General features: G+C 37.9%; 1 protein-coding gene across 8 annotated transcripts in view; it reads right to left on the bottom strand.

Annotated features, from left to right (window-relative positions):
- Positions 1 to 23,359, bottom strand: part of bru3 (CUGBP Elav-like family member bruno 3) — a 1,231,558-nt gene that overhangs the window by 647,152 nt on the left and 561,047 nt on the right. The window contains exon 1 of one of the 8 annotated variants that reach the window (XM_073980084.1): positions 17,658 to 17,729. The exons of the other annotated variants lie outside the window; for them this stretch is intronic. The gene's annotated coding sequence lies outside the window, so the exon portion shown is untranslated. Of the gene's footprint in view, positions 1 to 17,657; positions 17,730 to 23,359 lie in introns of those variants that run through there. 8 annotated transcript variants of the gene reach the window in all.

A 23,359-nucleotide genomic window follows, 5' to 3' on the forward strand; every position in this document is an offset into this window, starting at 1 on the left:
GAAATATTACGATGTGCAAAGTGTGTACAAAATCGGTAAGTCCCTTCTGGAGTTACCGTGCTCATAATTTTAGCACAAAATTTTTAACTTTTGTGGGGGAGGTACCCGAGCGATTTTACCGATATGGCCCATCTTAGAACTTTTTTAAGTTTGCTCCGCAAACGGATTTCGTCCAATCACACTTGGGGTCTATACCATTATTTCGATGAATCACATTTTACCCGCATGAAAGTATATATACACTCGTTACCATAAATGCTGAGGGTATAAAAACGTGTACTATCGGACCCCAACAAACGGCTGCTTTATAAGGGATATGTCAGCAAAACGTCGACATAGATTGTTCCAAGGATTAACAGACCATCAAACAATATTTTTATATACTCCACCATAGTATGGAGTATACATTAAGTTCATTTCTTCGTTTGTAAAGTATTGCAATAATCATTTTCGACCCGATAAAGTATTTATATTCTTGATGAGGATAAACTTCTGAGTCGATCTAGCCATGTCCGTCTGATGTAATCACTCTAGCGTCCACAAAAATTTAGCTATAGCGCTATATTGCTTCCGTATATTTTTCCCATAGGCAGGTCAGGTTCGAAGATAGGCTATATCGCCCATGTTTTGGTATAGCTGTCATATAACGGTACCTCCCGATTTTCGTTATTTTGAGGCTTTAAGCTACAATTTGTACCGAACTAGCTGTTATTTTACATTTGAGGTTCTTAGGGGTCACAACACTTCTGCACCAACTCCCATTTTTCGTTATTTTGAGGATTTTAGCTGCAAATTTTAACCGAACTAACTGTTATTTTGTACTTGAGGTTCTTAGGGGTCACAACAGTTCTCCAAAAACAGTCAACATAGGCCCATATTTACGTATATTCCCCATTAATGTTACTTCCAGATTTTCGTTATTTTGAGGATTTTAGCAATAAATTTCTTAGGGGTAAAAACTTTTCTTCACCAAAAATTGTCAAAATAGGCCCATATTTTGGTATGGCCATATATCTAAATTTTCAGGCAAGGTGTCCTGTTGCATTTATGCCAGATCTGCATCCACCCCATGACAACATCGGTGAGATGTAATCACTGATGGGCAGAAATGCTCTGCCTCACACACAAAAGTATAAAAAATACATGAGTCTCTCGCAATTTGCCCACCATTGGATGTAATAGATGTAGGGAATGGGTGCACTTCCAAGGCTGCTCAGGCTTCAGCCGAAAGGTGTTATGTTGCTGATTACTGCTCCTGAACATCTCCCATCGTGTCTTTAATTTCGTGGTCGTATTTAAAATCGTCGTCGGAGTATATTAAATCCCTCGAATCTCCTCAACAGCAATAACCGCAACACATTATACCCATGTTGTTGCTCAGAGCCTCATCATTCCTGCATTTAAATCGGTGCGGTCTCCCCAACAACGCCAGGGAAGTTGTATTTTATGAGTTAGAAACATCATGACCGCGCAATCCAGGAAACAAAGCTCACCGTCACCTGTAACTTGCAACGTTATGTTGGTTACAACGTACAAAAAGCAGTGGAGGAGTCGCCTTCTTTATACACCAGTCTGTATAGAACATACCTAGCTCGCTTGTGTTTAACTCTAGTGACCCATACATGGAATGTACGGGTGTGCTTACGGTGAAAATTCATTATAAGACTTATATTACTGCGGTTTTGAAAAGCAATAACCGTCTGCTGCTACGGGACTTCAATGCCCATTATGAGCTTTGGCGCTGGCCAAACAAATTGATAGCTCCACGTTTTGAACGGTGAATGAAGACGCTTCTACGCTCCCAAGACAAAACCATTGTGGCACAAGGTCTGATAAATGACGTATTCTGGCTACCCGAAATTTCCCTTGGCTCAGACCACCTTACTATCATCGTCTCCTTAAGTATACCTCTGAACGCCATACTTTTCTGAACCATGGAAAGTTTATTGGCAATTTTTCAGAGAATTTACCAATCACAGCTTCAGAGAGCTACCCATGCCCTCAGATCCGCGGGTAGCTGAGAGCACTGCAACAGCCGCTTGCTGCATAACTGCTGGTCGAATACCCGAACGCAGGCCAAATTGCTAGCAGGTCACGGAACTAGAAAATGAGTGCGATGAGCTTCGTACGAATCTTGAAGAACCAAGATTTAGGGATCTTTCTTTCGAAGTCAACAGCTTAGCGGAAAAGTAGCAAGACCACCTGAAGCCATGCAGCATTGGTACATTATTACGTAAATTGTGGGCAAGGGTTAAATCACCCTCGGATCCGGGAAAGAATAATGATAGAACGGCCGTTACTTTCAACGGCGTGGCAGTAACTGACCCAAAGAAGTACATGTGTTATTTTAACCGGCAGTATATAGAGCAGCATGCGGCAAAAAGGGGCACACGTGCCTTTGATGAGAGTAACAACAAAACAACCACCATTTAGACTTCACTCAGAAGTCAATGAAGAAGGTTGTGCCGCCGCTTTTTTAAAAGATTTTTAATTTTAGCAATGCATTAACCCACACGATGTTTGTTGAGAGAGTGAAATTTACGCTCTCGATGTGGTATGCGTGTGACCGCACATACCACATTTGTATTGGTGCCGATACCTGTAGTGCGGTGGTGCTCAAAATATTTTGTGCATTAGTCTCTCTGAGCAAGTCTTTACATTGCTAAACCACGACAGCTGAGAATAAAGAGAACATATATGATATGCTGCTGTAGTGCGATTCTCCAACTCATTTTTCGAGTTACCGACAAACAAATTAAAACGCAAAATTGTGAATGAGAAGTTCAAATAAAAGTTGACAACACTTTTGCTGTCGGTAGAACTTTACGACTACTTTTTATTGGTCGCTAACTTACCAAAAAATATCGTTAATTACCGAAAATATAAGAATTTTTATTTTACCGATTTTTGTCGGTAACTCAAAAACTACTGATATAGAGTGGTCGGGCGAAGAGGAGTATGCTACTCCGTATAAGAGGAGCCCTCCCTGTCGAGGAGGTACCACCACAATTTACGATTGGTGATGTTGCAGTTATCATTCGAAAGGCGAAATCATCCAAAGAGTTAGGAATATCAATGACAATGCTTAAGCAATTGGATGAACCTATAGTTAAGTATTTAACAAGCGTCCTTGACACATCGTTAGCCATCCATATTGAACCCGAAGCCTGGAATGTTGGCAAGGTTGTACCGCTACTGAAGCCTGTCAAGGATGCCATCAGAAGTGAATCGTACAGGCCGATTTCCCTCCCGTCAAAGGTAGCAGAGTTTCTAGAGGCATTACTTTTCCCCACGATGATAAGATGTTTTTCCAGTTGCCCAACATCAAAATGGATTCCGGAAAATACATGATACTACAACAGCATTGCACGTAATATCTACACATATCAGTCGATGACTGAATCAGAACAGGCCGCGTGTCCGAACAGTCATGGTGGCTCTTGACCTATTAAAGATCTTCTATACCGTCAAACATGCCAAGCTGTTCGAGAATACAGCGACGACTACTCTCCAACCGTGTTTGAAACGTTGGATAACCAACTGTATCTGAGATCGCCAGTTATTTGTGTAATTAGGAAACAAGAAGTCGGGGTGATATCTCCGAAACTGTTTAACCTCTACCTTTTGAAATTCCACACCCTCCAGACGGTATAGAGATCGTAATGTATGTGGTTGATTGTACGATGTTGGCTTTGGGTCCTATCGACGATAACATATGTGGTATCCTAAATGTCTACATAGTTGACCTAGTGCAGTTCTTCCATCTCAGAAATATGAAAATGTACAGCGCTAAGTCCACTGCCACACTGTTCAACCTTGGGACGGCTGAAATGAGGCTCCCACTGAACATATTGGTCGATGGTGTACTGATTCCGACCACTAATTATCCCAACATATTTGGTGTAACTTTCGATAGCATGCTTAAGTCGTCCGCGCAAGCCACAGGTATTTGAGATTAATTCAGAGGTAGGAACAAGGTTTTAAAGTCACTGGCCGGCAGTACTCGGGGTCCTAGCAAAGAAACCCTGTTGACCTCTTACAATGCAACAGACCGGTCTATGGTAAGCTATGCGGCGCCTAAGTACTACGCAAATGTTAGCGCTACGTTAGTGGGGAAATATTCAAATCTGGCAGATGGCCGACCTGAGGACTGCAACAAGGTGCCTCCTCAGAACACCAGTGGTCCATCTTCATAAGGAGACAAAGGTTTTATAGGTGCATCAACATCACATGATGTTGTCCTGGGAAGATTTTGCGGATTCTGAAACTACAATCAAAAAAAAAAAAAAAAAAAAAAAAAAAAAAAATCGGCGGATCGGATTTTTAGGGTTTTTTAGGTTTTCACGATTTTAGTTGGAAACCGCAAGACCTATCGAAATGAAGTTAGAGATAATATTGTAGCTGTGAAAATTCTCTACAAGATTGACCTTTATGATATTTTCGTAGGTTTAACCATTTTGGAGATGGTAAGCACCTTCCATTCAAATTTGATTCAAGAGCGGGGTGTGGATTCAACCAGTCCAAGTTGTTGAATTTTTGAGTCAGGTTACAGAGGAACCAGAACCTGATAACAAATTCTCTTCACAATAATAATACACGAACTAACGTATTTGCGTTGCTACAACAACAACAAACAAAATTTCACATTTAAATTAAAGACTTTTACGAGTCTGTGTGTATGAAATTCTGTGTTCCATAAGTTTTTTTTGCCAGATTAGTCAGTAACGTAATGTATATGTTCGCATTGCGTAGTCGCTATTATCCAATTTTGTAAGTTTTGAACGCTTTCGAAACATTGTCTTCGCAAAATGTTTACTAATCCCTCTTTGCAAACAAGTAGAATCCGAAATTTGTTATTACGAAATTTAAATATTTTTTTAAATTTCCAAAAATCAAATTTCTTTGATTTTTTATTATTTGCACGTTTTCAATGCTCCATTGGCGAATTTTTGGAGTTTGCAAAATTCCAAACCTTTTACCCCTCATTAATTTTTGTCAATAAATGATGTGTTTCCTTTCTGGGTAATTTGATCTGCTCTGTTGTTTTTATCTGTTGTTTTTTTTTTTTTTTTGTTTCTTGTAATTTTATCTATGCTATGTCTATCCCACAGCCGGCATTTGCTGCCTAGCTGTCTATCTGACAATTCTTTTCGTTTTGGTTTTTGGCATTTTCAAAAAGGTAGCAATTAATATTTAAGCACGAGTAATTCGGTACTTTGATACTTTACCTCATAATCTATGTACAAGATGATGTTGGGGATGGTGGTGATGGCAGGTAAGTTGGTTGACTGGCAACGTTAATGATGTCGGCGATGGTGTCCTGACAACGTTAACCGTACATACATATATATCTATGCTTTTTCTACTTTGATTAACATTACATAAACATGTAAGGGAGGGAGAGAGGAATTCCATAGTCAAGGGAATGGAATAGATTTGTCATTAATTATGTTACCTATGTAGGTTTCTTTGTGCTTGTGTGTATGTGGGTGCGGGTGGGTGTGCAACAAGATATATGTGGCACCAAATCAAATTAAGCATCAGCAGCAAGTTGTCATTTAATAAATTTTACCTTTAGCCAGTCCTTTGAGTAGAGAGTTTATTTAATATTATATTACATTTTAAGTGCTACAGTGGAACAGACTTAAAAGGGACTCGCTAGAGATTTTCTGAACAAAAATTTAATGTACTCACTAGGGATCTAATGATTGACCATAAATTTCGAATGGTTTTAAAAGCCATATGTGAAGACATATAATTCTATTCTATGAGTTTATATCTTCAATAAAAATTGGTAGCGTTTTTATGTTATTTTTTTCTATGATCCACTGTATCATCATAATTTGTTTAAAAACTTTTATAATTGAAGTTTTGTTGGCATTATGAAATTTATTAAATTTCTAACATCCATATCGGAGCTAAGTAACCAATAGAGAAAGACAATAATTGGGTTTTCCTGCATTAGAGAGCAAAGAGCTGTACGTTGTCAGTGAAGCTGGTTGGCTAGTAGTTGAACGGTTGGTTATATAACTACGTTGTCATATCTTTATTGTGGTGGTTGCTAGAGTAGTATTACCTCCACTCATTGTAATTTCATTAACAAGCATGCGGTTTATCAGCCTCCTACGCTATGTAACAATGAGCAAAGTTTCGTTTTTCATAATTATAATTACAACGAACAAATAAGGTTAGTTGAGTAACTTGTCCCGGCATATTTGTCTATTGCAATAACAACCAAAGATAATTGCTATGTGACCATAATAAACTTGATTGTTTATGACAATCGGTTAAGGGAAGGGACTTTTTTTGGGAAAGTTTATTTTGCGAAAATGTTTTCTCGTTTGCAAACGTTGTTAATATTTCCTTGATCCTCTTCACCACAAAAATGCCCCCTTATTTTGGTGCAGAGTATAAGGGAAATGTTCATTTTTGTCATTCTTGATTGGGACGAAATCTTATATCGACCTAGGATAGAGGTCACAATATTTTAGTTTTATCGTTGAAATCTGTCACAAAATTAACTAGTATATTGCGCATGGCCATATCGGTTCAGATTTTGATGATGATCACGTATGTATATAAGGGTATAACCAAATGTGAAGGTATAAGCCACTTTAATCCATCGAATTTCACTTTTGTGTTTTTAAACACTTTGTTGGCAAATATCTTATATAAAGGCATCAGGTTTTCCGTATTGTGAAAAACCCCGCTCCATTTTCCTTTTAAATTTGATGTTCATACCCTCATTCTTATGGCTACAGACGGTATATGCACGATCAGAAATGTGAAATAGGTCAAACGCTTTATAGCCAATTCGATCCAAACTTTGTGCATTAAATTATTTCTTTCAAATTTAGATCAAGTTCGGAAACTATATGGGTCCAGTACTAGTGATACTGTCCCACAAAAACATAAACATTTTTGTTTAAATTATATGAGGGCAAAAAGAAGAGATGAAACCGAAGGTGAACACAGAGCATACAAAGAATTTGCAAAAGTGCATCGATAAAAGCAAGAGGAATAAGAGGGAAGAACTGCGACGGTACGCTAGTAATAATCCATGGGGTCTGGGCTACAAGATCGTCATGCAAAAGCTTGGAGGAAGAAGCTCAGTTGACACGATGGATGAGGAAATAATGCAAAACAGCGTAACTGTATTATTCCCAAAACATGATGACCGATGTGAGGAAATGGAAACAGAACCTCCAACAAATATACCACTCTTCGCCGCTGATGAATTAAATGCCACCGCCCGCAACCTTAAAAACAAAAAGGCTCCTGGACCAGATGGAATACCAGAAGAAGTCATTAAGGGGTTACCCCTACTTTCAAAAAATGGGGAAAAAATTTATTAGCTTATTTTGAAGTATATGTATTATAGAGTATACCACAAAAAATTTCAAGTAGATCGGAGCAAAATTGGCTAAGATATGACCGTTCAAATTTAAGAATCCGTTGCCGGCCATCCGTTTTCGAGCTATCGTTGGCACCGCAAAACGCTTTTACAAAAAGGGTTTGGCAGGTAGCCACTTACCACAAAACTATGCAAAATTTTTCAACAACAAAAATTCCAGAAGTAGTTTAAGATGTGTTCTTTCAAGAGGAAAAAACATCTATAGGGTGTTTTTTTAAGCCCGATAGAACTTGAAATTGTAAAAAATAACACAAAAAATTAAATTGTAATCAAAATTTTTTTTATTCGAAAGATCATTACGTGACATTAACATTTGAAAATGATTTCGGGCATATGGGCACCGCGGCTGTTCTTGACGAAGTGCATTCTGGACGTCAAATTTTTGGCCACTTTTTCGAGCACTGCTGGCCGTATGTCACGAATAACACGAACAATGCTGGCCTCCAAGGCATCAATTGTTGCCCACAGGAAATAATCGAGAGGTGTCAAATCGCAACTAATCGCCAAATTTTGATTTCAATAAGTCGATGGTTGCGTTCGCCGTATGGCACGTAGCGCCATCCTGTTGAAACCACATCTCCTCCGGATCAATGTCATCTATATTTTCAAACAAAAAATCATTGATCATGGTGCGGTAACGATCTCCATTGACCGTAACGCGAGCTCCAGCCTCATTTTTGAAGAAATGAGGTCCGATGATGCCACCAGCGTGAAAACCGCACCAAACGGTGCATTTTTCTGGATGTAATGGAGTCTGTAGGGTCTCTTGTGGATTGGTCTCACTCCATGTGCGGCAATTTTGCTTATTAACAAACCCGTTAAGCCAAAAATGCGCCTCATCGCTGAACACAATTTTGCGATAAAACAACGGGTCATTATACCCTACACCACTATGTGGGGAGGGTATTATAAGTTGGTTTTGGCCAAAAAGTTTGTAACGCATCGAAATAATGGTCGTAGACCCATACTTATATATATCAAAATGAATGTCTCGACGAGCTGAGTCGATCTGGCTATGTGTGTCCGTCCGTCAGTCCGTCCGTCCGTCCGTCTGTCCGTCTGTCCGTCTGTCCATCTAAACCTTGTAATCACGCTACAGGCCGCAATTTTGATCGGATCGTCACGAAATTTTGGATGTTGATGAGGGTCCCGGAGGGGAAGAAGCCTATTGATTTTGGTGATGGTCGGATAATTTTTAGGGGTCGGAAAGGGCAAAAAACTTAAGTGGATAAAAAGACAACGTTTTTTTCCAAAGCCAATATCTCAGCTTCTATATGGGGTATACCAAAAGCAAAACCTGACAATAAAAGCAGAAAATATCACCTTTCTAATGATGTAAAGTAGGTGCTCGTAGGTGATCAAACAACGAAGATATCGCAATAGTAGCAATTAAAACCCCAATTTTCATTTTTGCGATTTTAATTATATTGACAAATATCACAGCTTTGGTTGAAAATTTTCCAAAAGCAAAGCCTGACTATGAAAGTAGAAGATCCCGTCTTTACAATGATGCAAACTAGGTCGGCGTAGGTAACCAAATAACGGAGATATCGCAATAGTCGGTAATACATCCCATTTTTCTATTTTTTTAGAAATCACGCTACAGGTCACAATATTGATCGGATCGTCAAGAAAATTTCAGGGTTAATGGGGGTCTCACAGATGAAGAAGCATATTGATTTTGGTGATGGTCGGATAATATTTAGGGGTCGGAATGGGCAAACACTTATTTGGAGAAAAGTCAACATTTTATTTCAAAGCCAATATCTCTGTTTCTTTAAGAGGTATATCAAAAGCAAAACCTGATAAGGAAAGTAGAAAATATCACCTTTACAACGGTGTAAAGCAGGTTGTCGTAGGTGGTCAAATATCAAAGATATGGCAATAGCCGATAATGCATCCCATTTTCCGGTTTTTTTATAATCACGCTACAGGTCGCAATTTTGATCGGATGGTCACGAAATTTTGGGAGTTAATGGGGGTCCCACAGAGGAAGAAGCCTACTGATTTTAATGATGGTCGGATAATATTCAAGGGTCGGAATGGGCAAAAACTTATATGGAGAAAAGGTCTACGTTTTATTTCAAAGCCAAAATCTCTGTTTCTTTAAGAGGTATATCAAAAGCAAAACCTGGCAAGGAAAGTAGAAAATATCACCTTTACAACGATGTAAAGTAGGTTGTCGTAGCTACTCAAACAACAGAGATATCGCAATAGTCGGTAATGCATCCCATTTTCCGATTTGTTTGTAATCACGCTACAGGTCGCAATTTTAATCGGATCGTTACGAATTTTTTGGGAGTTGATGCGGGTCCCACATTGGAAGAAGCCTATTGATTTTGGTGATAGCCGGATAATATTTAGGGGTCGGAATGGGGAAAAACTCATTTGGAGACAAATTCAAAGTGTTATTCTTTGTGAATATATTGGTTTCTAGTAGGGGTATTCCAACGACAAAGCCTGTCAATGGAAGAAGAAAATATTACCTTTACATTGGTGTAAAGCAGTTGGCGAAGGTGGTCAAACAAGGGAGAACCCACAATAGTCGGTAATGCATCCAATTCTTCCATTTTTTTGCAATCAAGCTACAGGTCGTAATTTTGATCGGATGGTCACGAAATTTTGGTTGCTTATGGGGGTCCCAGAGACAAAGAGGCATATTATTTTTGGTGGTAGTCGGTTTATATTTCCTAAAAGAAATGTTTACCAGTGAAAAGCTTATGCACAGGGGTAGTGGTGTAGGGTATCACATGGTCGGCCCCGTCCCGACTATAGCCTTTGCTCACTTGTATAAAATTAATTCAGTGGAAAACTAGTACCCATGGGAATTGGTGTAGGGTATCACATGGTCGGCCCCGCCCGACAATAACCCTCTCTTACTTGTTTGCATTTGCAGTTGCGCGAATCGATGACTGATTTTCAAAATAAATTTGGATAATTTCGTAGCGTTGTTCAAGCGTGAGTCTATTCATGATGATTTGTCAGAGTATACTGAAACAAATAAAAAAAAAGTTTCATCAAAATTTAATTTTTTGTGTTACTTTTTACAATTTAAATTTCTATCTAGCTTAAAAAACACCCTTTACTTAAAAATATTTGTAGTTTCTTTGAAAAAAAAAAAAAAAATCATGAAAAATGGGTTTTTTGGTCTGCACAACTAGGGGTAACCTCTTAAGGAAGTAGCGCTTGTCCGACCAAACGTTCTCCTAACAATGTACAACAAGTGTATAAACAAGGGTATCTTTCCAGATATATGGAAAATACAGAAGCTGGTTTAAACTAGCAAGGGAAATGATGACCAATTATCACCGTCGTCATACAGGCCACTTTGTATGCTGAACACGGCTGGAAAAAAGGTTCGAGAGACTGCAAAAACCAAGATTACAAGAAGCAATCAGCGCAACAGGAGGACTCTTCGAAAGACAGTTGGGTTTTCGACCAGGAAAATCAACAATTGGAGCATTGAACGAAGTAGTAAGCACTGTTGTATCTGCACAGCAAGGTAATCACTACTCTTGACCGATTACCTTGCTAGCAATGATGGACATTATGAATGCTTTTAATAGCTTGCGGTGGGTCGATGTTCATGATGCTTTGGATAAAATCGCCAACATTCCAAAGTCTTTAAAAATTATAACAGGCGACTACCTCAGAAACCGTATGACACAAACCAGGTCACTAAAAGGATGAAAATTACCTCAGAAGCAGCACAAAGATCGATACTGGTAATAGATCTATGGAACGCCACGTATGATGAAATACTAAACAAATAGAGATGCCAGAAAACACCTTATTTGATGGTTATGCCGATGATGTTGCAGCAGTGATTAGAGCAAGAAGTACCGAGGAAGCGCAAAGGAAACTGCGACGGCCTAGAATTGGCGATGTAAAAAACCGAAATTATACTTCTCACGAGGAGACATATGCCTACAGAAATCCATATGCATATTCGTTACTTAACAATTCTCACCAAGCCTTTCCTCAAATACTTAGGAATGAGGCTGGACTCAAAGCTGACCTATGCCAAACAGATTGAGTATTCAACAATTCCAAAAAAAAGGCTCAAATGAGTAGCTCAATTGCCCTTGCCGAGCAGAAGAAAATTACTCATGGAGGTCATTAACAGCATACTCCTTTATGGATGTGAAGTGTGGGCACCGACGCTGGAAACGCAGTACCGAGCGAAAAAATTAGTAGTGCCGCACTCCGACATCAGCATACCGTACTGTATCAGCAGAAGCCATCTTGGTAATAACTGGAATGATCCCTATCGATCTGCAGGCAATGAAGCGAAGAAATGCTTTTAACGCAAGATATCAAAATGTATCCCAACCAGACGAAACAATGGATATATGGCAACTCCGGTGGACGAATGGAACGAAGGGAGGATGGACACACAAAAAAATCCCTGACCTGCAAATTTGGTGTAACAGAAAGCACGGCGAGGTAAATTACTACCTAACACAGATGCTCTCGGCAAACGGTTACTTCCGACAGTACCTGTACAGCATATGGAAATGCAGAACACCGTACTGTATCTACGAGGAGGGAGAAGAGTTTCACGACGCCGAACATACTTTCCTCAAGTATGAACGATGGGCTACTAGCCGAGAAGTACTGGAAGCAAAGGTGGGAGAGCTGACCAGTGAAAATATTATCCCCAAAATGCTGCAAGATGAAAGAAGTTGGGTAGCAATAAAGGTCTTCGTGGAAAACGTGCTACGAGGAAAAAGATCTTGATACGAGTTCTTAAAGGGGAAATGCAGGATGCAGGTAAAATGTAGACGAAGTGGTGCACGAACACCATTTAGGGCAGGGAAGTACCCTGCCCCTTTCGAAATTCAAGCAAATACGCATCCTATTTCAACCGGAGGCCATCTCAGTACATTCCCTGAAAATGTCAGGAAAATCGGTTCAGCAGTTTTGTAGATGTACAAATTGGGCGTGGTCAAGTCTTTTGGTCTTAAAAGAGTAGGAGGCACAACAACAATTGTCTGGCAAATTAATTTCCAAACCGATACATTCGTCATTACTTTAAATAAATCTATTTTTAAAAAGTAGGGTAAATTGGAAGTACCCCACCCCCTCTGAAACTAATTTTTTCTCCGGGGGCCATCCCTGTACATTCCATGACAATTTCAGGAAAATCAGTTCATTAGTTTTTGTAGAAAATATTAAAATTGAAAATTTGAAAAAGTGGGAGTGGTCAAATTTTCTTTGCATAAAAACATAAGTTCGGTTCCCAGTGGTCACACAACATCTCAATCAAAAACTGTCAATATAGGTCCATGTTTTGGTATAACCACTTGAAACGTTACCTCCCGATTTTCGGTATTTTGAAGATTTTAGCTACAAATTTCGACCGAACTATTTGTAAGTCGACATTTGAGGTTCCCAGTGGTCACACAACATCTCCACCAAAAACTGTCACCATACTCGTAGGTCCATGTTTCTGTGTAGCCACCCCCATTTTTAAATTGTCAACGTAGATCCATGTTTTGGTATATCCCCCATATAGCGGTGCCTTTCCATTTTCGGTATTTTTGACCAAACTATCTGTTATTCGAAAAACTGTCCACATAGATACATGTGTTGGTAGAGCCCCCATATAAAGACATCTCCCGATTTTCGGTTTTTTGGACTTAAGCTACAATTCTTGACCCAAGCATCTGCAATTCGACATTTGAGTTTCCCAGTGGTCACAAAACTTCTCCACCAAAAACATAGGTCCATACTTTGATTTAGCCCCATATAAGGTTCCCGACCGATTGAATACATTTTTTATGATTTTTATACCCTCAGCATTTATGCTAACGAGGGTATATACACTTTCATACGGGCAAAATGTGCCTCATCGAAATAATGGTTTTAGAATCCAAGTATGTTTGGACGAAATGTGTTTCAGACAGTTTGGAGTCGATTTAGCAATGTCCGTCCGTTTGTCTGTCTGGTTGGCTGGTGCGCACCATAACTCTCGAACGGATGAACCGATTTGTTCCAAAATTTGGCTTCACTATATTTTGTCCAAACTTAGTTAAAGTTCGAAGGTAGGTTATATCGGTCCACTCCTTCCGGTACCTCCCCCACAAAAGTTCGAAAATATTCGGAAAATTTGTGCGCATGATAACTCTCGAAGGGAGTAACCGATTTGGTCCATACTTTGCACATCGTGAAATTTCTACCAAGCTTAGATGGGGTTCCAATACGGTACACGCCTTCGGGTGCTTCCACACAAAATTTCGGAAAAGTTCAGTTTAGGACCTGCTCTCGAATCGTTTTGATTTTTGTTGTAACCGCTTGTGTTCACGGCGGTACAAGTTTCATCAGGGGCAAAATCATACTTCCTGAGAAAATAGCCTGAAAAGTTCAAAAAGCCATTATGACACTGTGTGTAGTGGTTGGATCGCAAGATAACTTTCGAACGGATCTGCCGATTCGATCCAAAATTTGGCCTTCATAATATTTTGTCCAAACTTAGTTTAAGTTCGAAGATAAGCCATTTTGGTTCACTCCTTCAGGTACCTCCCCCACAAAAGTTCAAAAATGTTGGGAAAAATTGTGCGCACGATAACTCTTGAATGGAGTGACCGATTTGTTCCATACTTTGCACATCCTAATATGTCTTCCAAATATAGATCAGGTTTGAATATGAAATATATTTGTCCACTCCTTCGGGTACCTCCCACAAAAAATTTCGGATAAATTCACTTTAAGGCCCGTTCTCGAATCACTTTGATTTCTGTTGAGGCAACTTTACGTCGGCAAGAGTTTTTTCAGAGGCAAGTCCATACTTCTTGAGAAAAGAGTATGAAAGGTGCAAAAAACCCTATGACACCTTGTGCAGTGGTTGGAGCGCAAGATAACTCTCGAACGGATCAAACGATTTGGTCCAAAATTTGGTCTTCGTCATATTTTGCCCAAACTTAGTTTCGGTTCGAAGATGGCCAATATCGGTGTTTTTCCCAATATAAAAAAAATCACTAAAATGGTATGCACGATATATCTTGAACGGGACAACCAATTTGGTCCAAACTTTGGATCTCCTAATATTTTGTCAACATTAAGTTTAACTTCTAAAATGGTCAATATCGGTCCTATCCTTAGGGTACCTCCCCCACAAAAGTTCAACATTTATGTATAAGTGCAGTTCAGTGTCTGTTCAAAGACCCTTGGGATATGTATACAGATGCTGTTCGTCGTGGTCCCGTTTACAGCGAGATTATGTTTTCCGTTGACAAATCCATGCTTTCATGGCATACTGCTCCAAAAGTTATACTATGACCCACTAAAGTGACTAGTGGGCGCTATATCAATCGAAAAGATATGACCCCCAAAATAAGATCAACTTCCATAATGGACCATGTCGGTACATTCCTTCAAGTACTTCCTCCGCAACATTTTGAACTTTAATCCTAAAATTCTGAACGTAGATGAAAGTTTCGATTCATACGGGCTGAGGGTATATCTCTGTCGGCAAAGCCGACTGATACTTTTTTACTTGTTTTACCTTATTTAGGTATAAGTGGTCACGGAATATGTCCTTCTAAAATTGTGGACAGGAAAGAAAATAATTATTTCGTTTTATTTCAGAATATTTAATGGAGGAGGGTATGAAAAGTTCGGCCCGACCGAACTTAACACGTTTTTTCTTGTTTATTTTTTTATTTTTATGGTTTATTTATTTTGTGTTTGGCCTTTTTTAACAAACAAACATTCATATTTTGATGCTAAATATATAAAACAAGTAAGCAAAGGCTATAGTCGGACGGGGCCGACCATGTGATACCCTACACCACAACCTGTAGGAATTAGCTATGTGCAACCGCCTTGCACGCTGAATGTCCGGGTTCGATTCCCATCAAATTGTCTACGGTGGCAAAATATCCCGTAGTAATGTTGGTGATATTTCCTGAGTATTTCAGACATGAAAAACGTCTATACAAGTGGCAACACGCCGTTCGGACTCGGCGATAAAAACTAGGTCACATATAAATAACATCATATGCATCCATTGATATAAGAGAAGCCCCCTTTTCTTTACTGGGATGTTTGTGGAAAAATATATAATTTATCATTTCTAAAAAATGTTCGAAAATTGGAAAATTCTCATTGATTAGCCCCACCTGCTGCATCTTCAAATTGTCTTTGAATATCAGGTTCCTTTTTGGAATACACCTAAAATATATATATATATATATATATATATATATATATATATATATATATATATATATATATATATATATACCACGCAATTAGGTATATTTGTTAATTGGGAAAATTGCGAGTTTATTGAAGATCTATCGTCCAAAATTGTGCACTTGTACACATATGCACATATGCTTCGAAAATAGTTCATTGTGGGCATATGTTGTGATATCTAAAATATATTTTATACCGGAAGAAATAACTAACAATGAAAAGGAATTCAAAAATTTTGCATGCAAAAAAATTTATAAATCCCAAAATTATTCATATTCAATTACACAGCAAAGAAGATAGTATAAGTCAGCTGCGCTAACGGTGATATACCCTCAGCATCGTAATATGGGGCTATACCAAATCAATTTTAGTAAGATAAATTCTGAGTTTTGGAAATATTTGAGAATTATTTTTTTCAAATTTGTAATTTTAGTTAGAGCTGGCAGGGGTTTTTGGAAATTCTGGACTATTATCTCAGGAGGTATGACTTACCCAGGGAAAGGGACCGTAAAATGAACCTTCTCCAATAATAATAATAATAATAATAATAATAATAATAATAATAATAATAATAATAATAATAATAATAATAATAACAATAATAATAATAATAATAATAATAATAATAATAATAATAATAATAATAACAATAATAATAATAATAATAATAATAATAATAATAATAATAATAATAATAATAATAATAATAAAATAATAATAATAATTGTAATAATAATAATAATAATAATAATAATAATAATAATAATAATAATAATAATAATAATAATAATAATAATAATAATAATAATAATAATAATAATAATAATAATTAATAATAATAATAATAATAATAATAATAATAATAATAATAATAATAATAATAATAATAATAATAATAATAATAATAATAATAATAATAATAATAATAATAATAATAATAATAATAATAATAATAATAATTATAATAATAATAATAATAATAATAATCTTATAGTAATAAAAAGATCCGATACGGGTCCTCCAATTGCACTTTTCCCAAATTTTGTGTGGGAGGTACTCGAAGGACGGACCGATATAGTCCATATTCCTAACGGACACATGACAGGATGAAATAATACGATGTGTAAAGTTTCGACCAATCAGAAAATCCCCTTGAGAGTTATCTTGCGGATTTGCGGCGCAAGTACAATCTGCTGAAAAAAACTTCAAAACGATTCGAGAGGACTCTTAAATTTCCCGTTTCCGAATTTTGTGTGGGAGGTACATTAAGGACCGATATTTTCTTATCCGATCTATATCTGGAAGGAATAATATATGGAAAGTTTGGAGCAAATCGATTGCTCACTTCGCCAGTTATCGTTCACACAATTTTTCGAAAATATTTTTGAATTTTTTTTTTTGGGAGGTGTGGACCGACATAGCCTACATTCGAACTTAAACAAAGTTTGGGCAAAATATTACGAATATTGGTGTAGGGTATAAAAACTGAAATTTTTAATTTTGACCTTGAATTACTCTGCAACCGCTAGAACGAATTTGGTGATTTTCATGTGTTGCAAAGCGGAAAGTGTTGTCTGTCGAACAAAAAAAATGAACATATCTCGTTCAAAATTTGGCGATTCTCAGTCCGATAATAAAGCAAAAACATTACATTTGAAGTTATTTATCCGCTTTTTTCTCGTGACACATTACATTGGTTTGACCATAACTTCTAATAAATTTAAGGCTATGAAAGCGAATAGTGATTCTATTGAAGACTGCTCTCTAGAAATTTAACATTTTTGTGGTATTACCACTTCTGATGCTATATCTCAACGCAAAATTTCAAATAAAAATATAGCCTGTATTTCGTGCAGACGATGCTGTAGTATATTACGAAATTTACAGGAAAAATGTTCAGTGTTTTTGTGTCCAAAGGCACAAACATTTTTCTATTTTATATATGTATTGGTAGATAAAGATATCAACACTTCACCTCAAAATTGTATTTAATTTAAAAATAATGAAGTTACAAAAAATATTTACAAATTTTTCAATATACCTGTATAACTTAACCATAATAATTTCCCTCACAAATTAGAGGCAATAATGTAAAATTCATGGAAACGTACCTGAAAGAAACAAAAGGAAAGAAATTAGTTACATTTCCACGTGAGTAAATATTTGTTATAAGTTTCTATAAATAATATTGCTTTCAAAAATATTAGATATTTTTCCAAAAAATATGCTTTCATAACAAATTAAGTTCATGAACATAAAAAAAATATTTCCCCGGTTTAATTAAAGCACAAAGTTAGCAATTTAGTTTCTTGTATATTTCCAAGAAAAAAAACTCATATATTCTTCCAGCAAATCATTCTAATTAGTTTTCTAAAAAAACAGCAATAAAAACATTTTCTCTCTCTAGCATAAGTTACAAAACAACCTTTGTAAGACTTTAATTCCACACTTCACTGCTATTTGCAATGATGTGATGCTGCTGCTTTTTCCGCTCCCGCTAACGTTGTTGCTTCTAATTCTCCTTCTGTTGCTTACTTTGCCAAGATAAATATTTTCTTAGGTAATGTGAATATTTTTGGAAAAATTATTTAAGTTTTATTTGTATAACTAACATTTACATTAACTTCAAATAATAGTACACATGAACACAGGCACACACCCAATGACAGACTCCTGATTTTATCTTTGTGTGTATTTGTGTGCATACAAATAAATAAATGAATGAATGTTAAGCAACAAATTACATTTTTCCAAGATCAAAGGAAAATTACTCTCTTTTTTTGCTTTGCTTTAATTTGCTATGGATGTTTGTGTGCGCAAGGAAGAATTTTTGCCCCCAGGGGTAACCTTAAGTATGCCTGTGTGATGATGTGAATATAATGAATATTATGTAAAAAAGGAAAACCAATTAAAATATGAAAATCTAAAAGAATAAAATTAGTCTTTGAGTTATTGGTTTGCTAGCTATGCATGTATGTCGGTAGCTGGCATAACAAATAATATCATTAAAATCAGGTAAATCACGAAATGGAAGAAAGATTTAAGCTCAGGGGAAATTAAAAAGAATTTATAAAAATCTTGGATGATACTGCGTGAGGGACAATAAGAGCTATAAACGTAAACTGTTTAATGATTTGAAGAATTTCAAGGACGGACTTATAACTCACCCACCCTCCAACTATTCTCCCGTATTTAAAGTCGTTCCTCGATTGAGGATCCATGTTTCAGGATCCCCAATCTGGGATGTACTATAATGTTCAGGCGAAATACAACAACTACATTTCAAATGTTTATATTAATTCAAGTTCTTTTGATACATTCTTAACATTACCTCCCGAATAGGCACTGTTCTCGTTCCATAGGAGGCCAATCGCTCTAGGTGTAATACTTTCATCATTGACCTGGGACTATCGTTTCGCTGGATGCAAAACACTACGTCGTTTATCCTCCTGATTTCCTTGTAGGGCTTTTCCCAGTGTGCTTGTAGTTTCGGCACAGTCCTTTTTTCAGTTGTGGGTTGAACAATAGCACCAGTTGTCCTTCTTGGAACACATTAGTATCGGCCGCTCGGTCGCACATTTTCTTCATGCGGTTTTTATACCCTCCACCATAGTATGGAGGGTATATTAAGTTTGTCATTCCGTTTGTAACACATCGAACTAATCATTTGCGACCCTATAAAGTATATATATTCTTGATCAGGATAAAATTCTAAGACGATCTAGCCATGTCCGTCTGTCCGTCTGTTGTAATCACTCTAGCGTCCACAATAATTGAGATAGAGTGCTGAAATTTTGCACTGAGGGTCTTTTTTCTATAGGCAGGTCAAGTTCGAAGATGGGCTATATCGGTCCACTCTTTGGTATAGCCCCCATATAACGGTACCTCCGGATTTGAGGTATTTTGACGTTCTTCGCCACATTTGCAGACCGAATTAGCTATAATTTAGCACCTAGGGTTCCTAGTGATCAATAAACTTATATCTCAAAGGATATGGACATAGGTCCATGTTTTGGTATAGCCCCCATATATCGGTACCTCCCGATTTTCGGTATTTTGAGAAGTTTATCTAAAATTTTTAACCGAACTAGCTGTAATTTGCCATTTGAGGTTCTCAGTCGTCTTGAAATATCTCCACCAAACATCGTCAACATAGGTCCATGTTTTGGTCTATTCAAAAATAATCGTCAATATAGGTCCATGTTTTGGTATATCTCCCCATATAATTGTACCTCCCGATTTTCGGGAATTTTCAGTGGTCACGAAATTTCTTCACTAAAATTCGTCAACATGCGTCCATTTTTGAGGGTCTACATTGTTTTGATGAAACTACCCTCAATTTGACTCTTGAAGTTCCCTGCAGCTATAAAACTTTTCCACCAAAAAATTTAAAGATAGGTTGACTCTTTGATATAGCCCCTAGGTGGCACCTATCACCTAGTTGAAAAATTTTTTTTAGATTAGATTAGATTAGATAACACTGTGCAACAAAATGGAGATGAAAGTCTGGGGCACGGAAAATTCCTCTTGGGGAAGAAAGGCCTTGGTGAGCATATTATGAACCCCGAAGGACAGATCCGCCGTGAGTCGAACTTCCGCGTTATGGCGTGATAAAATTTTTGTTAGAGACCCTGTGGGCCATCAGGAATTAGCGTTATATCTTTGTTCACTGTTGCTTAAGTGCTTTACAAAAACAACAAACAAAGATATAATGCTAATTCATGATGGCTTACAGGGTCTCTTGCAAAAACTTCATCACGCCATAACGCGGAAGTTCGACTCACGGCGCATCTGTCCTTCGGGGTTTTTAATATACACACACCAAGGGCTTTCATCTCCAAAAGGAATTATCTCTGCCCCAACATTTGTGTTCACAGTGTAATTTAAGCAATAGTGGGAGGCAGTAGTAGTCTATCCATAGTCGAAAAGTTGTTCCACCTAAAATTGTGAAAGGACCCTAATTATTCCATTTTAATTAAGACTATTTTATGGTGGAGGGTATAAAAAGTTCGGCCCGGCCGAACTTAACGACTTTTTACTTGTTATTACTGCTTCGTGGACTTCACAGAAGGAATTTCGTCTGTCCTCGGCTTTATTCAGATCAAGGTGAAATCACATGTAGTTTCATTTTACTTCCGTAAAAAAATTTAGCTATGGTATGAGATGTGGAATCGTTGATGGTCGATCTGCATGAAGTTAAGAATTTAAGTATTTGCTCATTCTAGTCTTTTTGGCCGCTGTCCACTACTTTCCGTAGATGTTCCTCCAGAGTGCTATTAAACCTTTCCATGATGTCATAAGATTGGGAATGTAAGGGCGTTGTTCTGATTTTTTTAATTCCTTGAATATAGCTGACTCAAAGTGTCTACCCTGCTCGGAATGTATCTCGGATGGAACACCATAGCGACATACTCAATTGTCTTGGTTTCTTGATTTCTGATGGCATAAACCCATGGCGATATTTGGCTAAAGTACTCCGTAACCACTAACACGTAACGCTTCCAAGAGACGCTTATTGTTGGTCGGTTGGCTTTTATGCATCTCTTACAATTGGATGTCCATTCCGCTATGGATTTTTGGCATCCAACCCATTGAAATCTCTATTTTACCTTTTCGGCGATCTTGGTTATCCCCATATGCCCTTAACTTGGCCCATCATGAAACTCTCTGAAGACCTTCATAAACTTAGAATCTGGAACGACAATCAGGTTCCAGTTGGTTTTACCATCCTCGCTTTCCCATTTACGATATAGGCAACAACTGAGCCCAATAGGACGCTATATCTTTCTGACTAGGTGGATTTCTTCCTCTTTTGCCCAAATTATCTTACTCAGAATGGGATCTTTTCGTTGTTCCGCTGCCCAATCTTGGTCGAATCCAATCTGTAGGAGCCGAACATCGACGATGCTCTCTTTGTAATCAGCTTTTGAGATATGCCTGCAGTTTCGTTCGAACGGTCGACGAGACAGGGCATCAGCTTTACCATGTTTTCCAACCTTCCTGTGCTCGATGCTTAAGTCGTAACTTTGAAGCCTCTCTCTCCATCGCGCTAATTGAGGTTCCGGATTCTTGAACAGGATTAACCAACGAAGAGCTTAGTGGTCTGTTCTTCGAAGGAAATGCTGGCCATATAGGTGCTTATGGTTATGTTTGATGCTCTCTACAACTGTCAGCAGCTCTTTTCTGGTCACGCAGTAAATCTTCTCACGCATTGATAACATTCAGCTGTAGTATCCAATTACTTTTTCTTCGCCGTCGATTTGCTAGGATAGTACACCACCAGCACCGTAAGGGCTAACATCCGCGTCCTGGACAAATTTTCCGCTGACAATAAGGTAAGCCAAAAGCGGGACTGTGCATAGCAGGTCTTTTAATTTTCTAAATGCCTCTTCCTGCTCCTCGTTCCACTGACACTTTTGCCCCTACTGCGTTAATCGGTGGAGGCTGACAGCGACTCTGGCAAAATCCAAAAAGTTCCGTAACTCATGCAGATTTTGCGCCCTTGGCCAGTCTTGGACTGCTTGAATTTTTTCGTTATCAGTCCATATGCCCTCGGTTTTAACCCGATGCCCCAGGAACTTCTCGTTGGAAGAGTATAAACTTTTTCGGGTTCAGCTTTAGGCCTGCCGACGGCAGAGCTTGAAGAACATCCTTTATGTTCTTCAGGTGTTGGTCGAACGTTTTTCTCGTGACAATGATGTTGTCCAGACATATTAGGAGACATCTTGGAGACATCATTTAATGTCCCATAGTCGACCCAGAAACGGGTGCCCCATCGTTATTCTTACCCAACACTACAGGGAAGCACCATGAACTTCATGATGATTCTATCACGCTACTCTCCTCCATTTCGCTTATCACTTTTTTTGTAATATGATGTAATATTTAAAATTTGACTTCTAGAAAGACGAGTCATTTGTCCCCCGACTAGTCTTTGGAAATAAAAAGCTTCAATTCAAAATTCACAAATGCAAATTTGCAATATTCTACGTATAAATACGGGCTCCAAATGATGAAAATTGTCAAGCAACAACAACATATAATATTCCTGATGATGTTAACCTAACCAGTTAACGATGTGTGTAGGACTTCGCTAGATATCAATTTTTCAATATAATCTCTTTTAAGTAAAAAAATATTAGTTCATATAAGTTCAGAATATTTCATGGTGGAGGGTATAAAAAGTTCGCCCCAACCGTACTTAACGCTTTATTACTTTATAGGTTTAGGATGCCTGTAAGTTTTCCCAGATTTATATTGTAATTTTCGAAAAAAATAAAAGAACCTCGATTATCGGCGAATCGATTATCCGTAAACCTCTATTATCCGGGAAAGGAAACCACAGAATTTTAGAATTTTAGTTCGCTTTTAGAGGGCAATAACCGTCTGGTGCTAGGGGACTTCAATGCTCATCACGAGCTTTGGCATTCCGTCCTAGGTAATGATCAGAGGGGTACAGCGCTGGCTGAGCAAATTGCTAGCTCCACGTTTTGCACGGTAAATGAAGACGCTCTTACGAGGATTAGAGGGAACTGCCAGAGATCGCCAGATATCACCATTGTGTCACCAGGTCTGATAAATGACGTATCCTGGCAATCCGTCAGTTCCCTTAGCTCAGACCACCTCCCTATCATCATCTCCGTAAACAGACCACCCGATTTCATAACCTCTGACCGCCGTACTTTCCTGAACCATGGGTAGCTGAGAAAACTTTCCGGAACATCACAGCAGCAGCCGCTCGAT

Source organism: Musca autumnalis, unplaced genomic scaffold (assembly GCF_047663935.1).
Source record: "Musca autumnalis isolate F117 unplaced genomic scaffold, ASM4766393v1 scaffold_4, whole genome shotgun sequence".
NCBI classification, from domain to species: domain Eukaryota; kingdom Metazoa; phylum Arthropoda; class Insecta; order Diptera; family Muscidae; genus Musca; species Musca autumnalis.